Source organism: Ursus americanus, chromosome 31 (genome assembly GCF_024610735.1).
Source record: "Ursus americanus isolate L20-20 chromosome 31, mUrsAme1.1.p, whole genome shotgun sequence".
NCBI classification, from domain to species: domain Eukaryota; kingdom Metazoa; phylum Chordata; class Mammalia; order Carnivora; family Ursidae; genus Ursus; species Ursus americanus.
The window spans coordinates 8,019,192-8,027,979 of NC_142157.1; the positions used below are offsets into that span (position 1 = coordinate 8,019,192).

Genomic DNA, 8,788 nt, shown 5'->3' on the forward strand with positions numbered 1-8,788 from the left:
ACTTGTTTACAGTCGACATAGAAGTGAGATCATGCAGTTTTTTTCTTTCTGTGTCTGACTTATTTCACCTGGCATAAGGTCCTCCAGGTTCATCCATATTGTCACGAACGGCATTCTTTTTTAAGGCTGGAGAATATTCCATTGAATGTACATACCACAATTTCTTTATTAATTCATCCGTTGACAAAAACTAAGTTTGTTTCCATGTCTTGGCTCTTGTGAATAATGCTGCAATGAACAAGGGAGTGCACATACCTCTTCAAGATACTGATTTCATTTTGGGGGTGTTATACCCAGAAGAGGGATTGCTGGATCTTATGGAAGTTCTGTTGTTAGCCATTGAGAAAGCATTTAATGAGAACAGTGGCCTTGCTTTCCATTTTTGCAAGTACCTTAATATTTGGCTTAGTGTAAGACAGCTGGATTCTCACATATACTTCTGCATTCATTCAATCTGTTGGAATCTGTTGGTAGAAGTAAGTATTTAAAAAAAAAATCCAGCCTCATTCAGATATGTAGCTGGAAAAGGGAGAGACTCATGACCCGTGAAAAGGGTCTCAGAAACCCCATGGGCTCTGGCTGCATTTTAGGACCCTCTGCCTTATGCAGGGAGGCCCGCCCCTGAAGACGGGGGTGAATCATCCTCTCCCAGAGCTCACAGCTGTTAGGAGAGGGAGCGGAAATGTGAACTAAGTCCTACTCTGCTACGAAGGAGAGAGGAGAAAACGGATACTGTCAGGAAGAAGGAAGGATACTGACGGCACAAGCAGCCATGCCCTCTACAAACTTTTCTATAGAGCACATCTAGAATTGTGGCAAAATACGCCTAACTTAAAAATTTTCCATTCTAGCCACTTTTAAGTGTACAGGTCAGTGGCATCAAGCACACTTACACTGTTGTGCAGCCGTTCCATCCACACGGCTCTTCATCTTGCAAAACTGAAACTCTGTCCCCATTAAACGACCATCCATTCCCCCATTTCACCCGGCCCCCGGCAGCCACCATTCTACTCTAAGAGTCCGATGACTGTGTACTTCATGGAAGGGGACTCACGCAGCATCTGTCCACATATAACTGGCTTATTTCAGGTTCATCCGTGATGTGGATGCAGAGCCAGAACTTCCTTCCTTTATAAAGCTGAAGAATATTCCGTTTATGTGCGTACAATATTTACTTTATCCCTCCTGATGATGGACATTTGGGGTGTTTTCACCTTTTGGCTATTGAAAATAATAATATTATGGGGGCGCCTGGGTGGCACAGCGGTTAAGCGTCTGCCTTCGGCTCAGGGCGTGATCCCGGCGTTACGGGATCGAGCCCCACATCAGGCTCCTCCGCTGTGAGCCTGCTTCTTCCTCTCCCACTCCCCCTGCTTGTGTTCCCTCTCTCGCTGGCTGTCTCTCTCTCTGTCGAATAAATAAATAAATAAAAAATATCTGAAAATAATAATATTATGAACACAGGCATACAAATAGCTGTTTAAGTCCCTGCTTTCAATTATTTTAGGGATACGTCCAGGAGTGGAACTGCTGGATCCTATTACAATTCTAGTTGTAATTTTTTGAGGAACTGTCCTGTTGTGTCCCATAGCGTCTGCGCCACTTTACATTCTCACCAACACGGCACATGGGTTCTCAATTTCTCCACATTTTCACCAACGCTTTTCATAGTCAATATATAAATATAAACACATTTGACAGTAGCCATCCTGGCAAGTACGTTTTAAAAACATAAATCAGATCATGTCATTTTCCTGGTAAAACTACAGTGTTTTTCAGCTGCCTTGTAAACCTGAGGGCGGACAAGGCCCCGTTGATCGGGCCCCGCCCTCTTCTCCATCCTCATCCCCGACACTCTCCCCTCGCTCACAACCCTCCAGCACAAGAACCTGTTTTTCAAACAGACCAAGAGGTGTCCATCTCTCAGCATTTGTACAGCCTCTTCCCTCTGCCTGAAACCCCTGGAAACCCCTTCCCTTCCCAAGGCTGGCTCTCTCCCCTCACTCAGGCGCCAGATTAAATGCAAGTGTTTCCTGAGTGCTGCTCCCAGTCACTATCAGATCTTGTTCCAGACTTTTCACAAGTACTTCTTGAGCACCACCTGTATGACAGGCCCTATTCTAACGGCTGGGATATAGTGGTGAACAAGCACATTAATCCTTACTCCTAGAGCACCTGGGTGGTTCGGCCAGTTAAAGGTCCAACTCTTGGTTTCGGCTCAGGTCATGATCTCAGGGTCGTGGGATCGAGCCCTGTGTCAGGCTCACACTCAGCTCAAAGCCTGCTTGAGTTTCTCTCTCCCTCTCCCTTCCCCCTGCTCCTCCCCCCACCCACTCACTCACACATGCACACACACACGCACTCTCTCTCTTTCTCTCAAATAAATAAAATCTTTTTAAAAATCCCCAGTCCTATGAGGCTTATATTCTGGTGATTGTCCACAGAGCACTAGTCACTACTGCAATTATCTTGCTCATTTTTTCAATGTTTATCTCATCGGTGGGTCATTTCAGCATCATACGTAAAGCAAAAGTTGGAAACAACCCAAATGCCTGACAATGGAAACTGGTTTGAAAAATGATCATTCGACTTTATAATATAAAGCCATATGTCTGTTTTGAAGAGTGACTAGGCCTATACGTACTGCCGTGAAAAGATGACCAGGATATACTTGTATCAGACACACGGATATATGCCTCCCCAGCTCCCTTGGCACCAGCCACCTGTGAGAAGCTCACCTGCTTCTTCCACCTCGGTGCATGGTTCTGCCTCTTGCTGCCACTACATAAGCAAGCAAACCACATGCCTGGAGTTTCCACCTGCACCTGCTACTTCTGGCCTCAGATGAGACCACATGGCAGGGTATGGGTTCTGACATTCTAAATGGCCACACGAGAGGACAGTTGATGCAGCTTGGAAGTGTGAAGGTTAACATCCCACAGGAAATGCTTGCCCTTACTGAGTATTTCTAAAAGCTTTTCTTGATGTGGTTTACATCTATCCATATTTATCATATTCAAAATTAAAAATGAGAAAACTTTGAAGTATTTGTCAATTGATTTTAGACATCTATAAAAACTCATATGCAAACACAAACAGCTTATTTTATTTAAAACAAATATATTTTCCAGACCAAAAAAATAAGCAAGAAGAGTGGTATTGCTTTACACATTCGCAGGTTTCTTTAAAAACCTGGTTTAACAGAAAGCTCAATTCTCATAACTGGTTCTGCATTCGATTTATTGCAGTATTTTTTTTTTTTTTGGTGTAAGTTTATGAAGATAATCTGGCTTCATACAGATGTGTAGTTGGAAAAGGTAGACATAGCATTTTCAGATAACTGGGTATTCTTCTTTGATACTACACCAGAACTTGACAAGTATTAGTTTCTGAAAGGTTAACTGTGGTGTGGAATCTGAAACCATATCAATGAACTCTTTGTCCTCCATTATATTAAAACTCATTGTTCATTTGTACTTTGGATGGGTATTTTACCCACGTGTAATATTGATCTTGCAGATACCTGGAAGGGTCTTGGCGATTCTTAAAAGTCCATGGACCACACCTTGAGAAGTGATGACTTATTTATTTACTTGTTTATAGTTTGCTCCTCCCAACCCTCCCCTCCAGAAAGTAAGCTTCGCAGGAACAGGAACAATGTTCATCTTGTATCCCTTGCACCTGGAACAGTGTCTCTAGCTCATTGAAGGTACTCAATAATCACTAGTTCAATGAATGAACCTCAGTGATTCTGTAAGAGAGGCATCCCATAAAGTTATCTATATGACCTTGAGACTACATTAAATTATTTTCCCAGGATTTAAAAATTGATGTCATAAAGATAAATTAAAACTAACTAGCTTGTTTTCAAGTTTTTATTTAAATTCTAGTTAGTCAACATATAGTGTAATATTGGCTTCAGGAGTAGAATTGAGTGATTCATCACTTACATATAACACCCAGTGCTCATCACAAGTGCCCTCCTTAATGCCCATCACCCATGTAGCCCATCACCACCCCACCTCCCTCCATCAGCCCTCAGTTTGTTCTCTATCATTAAGAGTCTCTTATGGTTTGCTTCCCTCTTTTTTCCCTTCCCCTATATTCATCTGTTTTGTTTCTTCAATTTCACAGATGAGTAAAATCATATGGTATTTGTCTTTTTCTGACTGACTTATTTCACTTAGCTTAATACATTCTAGCTCTGTCCACATTGTTGCAAATGGATGATTTCATTCTTTTTGATGGCTCAGTAATATTCCGTTGTGTGTGTGCGTGCATGTGTACTGCATCTTCTTTATCCATTCATCAGTCAGTGGACATTTGGACTCTTTCCGTAATTTGGCTACTGTTGATAATGTTGTTATAAACATCGGGGTGCATGTGCCCCTTTAAATCAGTATTTTCGTATCCTTTGGATAAATACCTAGTAGTGCAATTGCTGGATCATAGGGTGGTTCTATTTTTAACTTTTTGAGGAACCTCCATACTGCTCTCCACAGTGGCCGCACTAATTTGCATTCCCACCAACAGTGTAAGAGGGTTCCCCTTTTTCCACATGCTTGCCAACATCTGTCGTTTCCTGTGTAAAATTGACTTGCTTTAAAATTCACTAATTTTGCCCTTAAAAAACAGATTGTGACTTTCAATAGTACATATTTATTTCCATAGACATTAAATAAAATACACTATAATACAATGTCAACTACCCTTTTTGAAATATATGGTAGAAGATTCTACATGTGAGGGATAGGTCTGCATAACCAAAGCTTTATGAAGCAATTCTTCCTTCTTTAAGGGTATTATGGGAAAAGAAGAGTAAATGAGATTAGGCTAAAAGAACGTTGTAAGAAAAAAAGATGAAACCAAAAAAATAATAATGAAAAATTACATGTCATCTTTCAAGAATATCCAAAATATTCATGTATGCATGTATGTGTTTCTTGTCTACCTCTAAAACAATCCAAAGAATCTATGTAATAAAATTTGGCTTCATGAAGTAGTCTAGACACTTGCTACTTAAAGCGTAGGCTTGTGTCAGCAGCTCTGGTATTTCCTGGAAGTTAGAAATGAAGAGTCTCAGGCCCCACCAGACCTACTGCACAGATGATATTTTCCAAATATAGCCACTACAATATGTTCCATTCCACATGTTGTGAAGTTGACCCTTCCCCCATCAAGCGATGGGGGCAAAGTCTCTTCCCCTTAAAACTGGGAAGACCCTTATGACTGCCTCAACCATAGATTATGGTAGAAGTGACACTATGTGACTTCTGAGGCTGCGGTCAACAGCCAGCATCAACCACCAGACTGTGAGTAAACCTTCAGATGATTTCAACTGCCAGCTGTTAAGTTACCGTCAGAATCCAACTTTCCCATCTAAGTATGTGTGGGGACAAGCTATCCCTTCCAGGCCCAGCTCAAATTGCAGGTGTGTAAGCAAAATAAATGAGTAATCATTTAATGGCTGTTTTAAGCCACTAAGTTTGGGATGATCTGCTGTGCAACAGAGAACCAGAACACCCACTGAACCATCTTAACAACACCCCTCGAGAATTCATATGCAGATTGAGGCGCCTGGGTGGCCCAGTCAGCTAAGCATCTGACTCTTGGTTTCAGCTCAGGTCATGATCTCATGGGTTGTGAGACTGAACCCTGCATCAGGCTCTGCACTCAGCACGGAGTTTGCTTGAGGATTCTCTTCCTCTGCCCCGCCACTTGCACACGTATGCATTCTCTCTCTCTAAATAAATAAATCTTAAAAATAATAATAATTCAAATGCATCTTAAATGTAAGAAGTATTAATTTAAAGTAAAATTGTGTAATGTGTAATTTTCCTACTGCCTTTAACACTGATTGCAAATTATGAAAAACTTCATACTGAGTTAAAATTGTATTTAGAGCAATTCTTTCCAGAAAGCTAGATAATTGTTCTCTGTCAAATGTGCCGTGTTCTCTAGATGTTAGAACTTGTCCAAATCTTGGGTCTGACTCACAGTTGGAGGGTATTTGCTCCACAAGAGATAGAGAAGCTGACTAAATAATTGAGGCAAGTCAAAGGATTTTAGAAGCCAGCCCTCCTGAAATGTAAGGACGAGGACTGAGGATGTGTGATTAATACTGAGCAAACTTCCTCGTGTCGAGGGCAGTAATCATTTTAATAGCAGATGACATAAGGAAAACTTTTAAAAACAGATGGTGTCATGCTACCAAAATTAAATGTAGATGAACATATGCAGGTGTTTGCTATTGTTCAAGTGTAACAACAAAGCTGTAATTCATAGCACTCTCCCGGGGTCAGGTGTATTAGCTAAAGGTCTATGGTTTCATAATGCAATCAACAAATAGGGTAGCTTTCATTCCCATTAGTCTATGTGGTTCATCTATCATCATGCTGAAGGTCTTCGTTCAGTGAAGTTTAACATTTCATTTATTCGTAGTGCTCTAAATTTTAAGTCAATCCTAATCACAAAGATCAGTGAATAATAACCATCAGTTGTCACATGATGTCAAGCAATTAGATATTTGGGAACATCTAAATTTTTAAATTAGTTTTTCCAGGTTCCAACCAGATATTTGGCCTCCTGGGACCAGAGCCAGGCCATCTAGCATTGCCTCCTAACCCTATCAAACTCCCCTGTGTTTAGACTATTCCTGCAAAGAATAGCCCTGTGGCTGTGGCTGCATTAAATGCAGCTTGCTCTCTTCACTTTCCAGTTATTAAAAACAACTTATTGGTAAGAGTTGTTTGTTGCAAGCAACAGAAACATACTCTAGCTAGGGGTGCCTGGGTGGCACAGCGGTTAAGCGTCTGCCTTCGGCTCAGGGCGTGATCCCGGCGTTCTGGGATCGAGCCCCACATCAGGCTCCTCCGCTGGGAGCCTGCTTCTTCCTCTCCCACTCCCCCTGCTTGTGTTCCCTCTCTCGCTGGCTGTCTCTATCTCTGTTGAATAAATAAATAAAATCTTTAAAAAAAAAAAAAAGATGACACAGCCACGGATAGTCACTAATTAACCTGAGAGTCACGCACCTAGCAGACAGCAGAACCAGCCTGTCAACCTACTGCTCAGGCTCTGAACCTCTTAAGTTCCCTCTTATGCAGAAACTGTTGGATAATCCATAAAGATTTCCTCAGGACAATAAATCAAGGGAAGTGGAATTGAGGGAGTAAAGGCTTTTGATACATACTGTCAGCTGCTCTCCTGAGAGCACCAATTGATACAGCCCCAGAAAGAGATTAAGGGGCCTATTTTCCCATATTCTTGGGCCACACCTCAAACTGTACCTTTATCAGAGAACCTTTGTCAATCTACCTGGTGAAAAAAGATATCTTGGTTTTTAAATTTTTGCATGTGTTGTGTTATATTATAATGCCAGCTATGTTTTATGATTTTTTACTATGTGTCTGTCAAATGCATGCCCCAAGAGGGTAAAGACTGCTGTCGTTTTGTTTACTGGGGTACCCCTAGCACCTCACAGAGTGCCTGGTACAGAGTAGTCACTCAACTAAAATTTTTGGAGTAAACGAATAAATGAGTGAATGTGCCAGGCATTGAGTTCAGCACTTTATGTGGATTATCTCATTTAGATCTCATGACACTCAATGCTTTAGCTAGTATTTATACCATTAATATTTTCACTAGTATGTCTGACCCAAGAGGCACTGCCAAGGCCTTCTTTGAACCTCCAGTTCTGGTGCTCTAAAGTAGGACTGCCCACCTCCCTTGGTTTTTCCCAAATGGATTCCTTATACGATATATGAGCTATGTTTTAAGTCAAACCACCCCAAATCACTCCAAACTTGTTGAATTTTTTTTTATTATTTAGAAAATGTCCATTTTTATTTTTTTAAAAAAGATTTTATTTATTTATTTGACAGAGATAGAGACAGCCAGTGAGAGAGGGAACACAAGCAGGGGGAGTGGGAGAGGAAGAAGCAGGCTCATAGGGGAGGAGCCTGATGTGGGGCTCGATCCCGGAACGCCGGGATCACGCCCTGAGCCGAAGCCAGACGCTTTAACCGCTGTGCCACCCAGGCGCCCCAGAAAATGTCCATTTTTAAATCTAGCTTTCTGATTCTGTGCTTATGCCTTCAACACTTTCACAATGATTTTCTTCTCTTCAATAAGAAAAGCATTCTGGATCCTGTCACGGACACATTTTGCAACCGTGGAAGCACCATGGGCTTGGATGACATGTGTTTTGGTTTTAGACAATCTCATAAGAACCCTGGATCCCATGGCACAAACCCTTTGAAGTTGACCTGGCCACATGCCACAGGCGGATTTTGTACTGTTCCACTCTTCTTGTTATAAAGGGAAACAATTCTAATACCAGGGGCTCAGGGCAGCCTACTTTTTTTGGATGCTGTATTGTAAGATAGCCTACAGAGTATGTCAAATGCTGGACCATTTGAATGCCTCTAGACTATCCCCAAAAGGGAAAAGACAGAAACCTAATTTTATTTATAGAGGTTGGAAAGAACTCTCCATGTATTAAAAACATTAACTCTAATCCTTTGTCATATAATTTACAAATACCTTCCATTATTTTTATTTGCCTCTTAGTTTTACTTATGGTTTTTTTTTAACTTGTAAATATACTCCACGCCCAGCGCTCCCACATCTCCTTAAAGCTGTAGACATGCCTGGCCCTCAGCACTCTCATGCAGCCTTCCCAAAGCCAGTGTAGGGATGCAGTCCAAATAGGGGATGCCCCTTGATCCCCTGGCCTGAAGAACTTTTGTTTCTGGGTCCCACAAGACTATAACAATTAGAAAGATGGTTC

General features: G+C 41.5%; 1 pseudogene; it reads right to left on the bottom strand.

Annotated features, from left to right (window-relative positions):
* Window positions 1-1,775: 1,775 nt before the first annotated feature.
* Window positions 1,776-8,413, bottom strand: LOC123784898 (large ribosomal subunit protein eL34 pseudogene; annotated as a pseudogene).
* Between the last annotated feature and the right edge of the window lie 375 nt (window positions 8,414-8,788).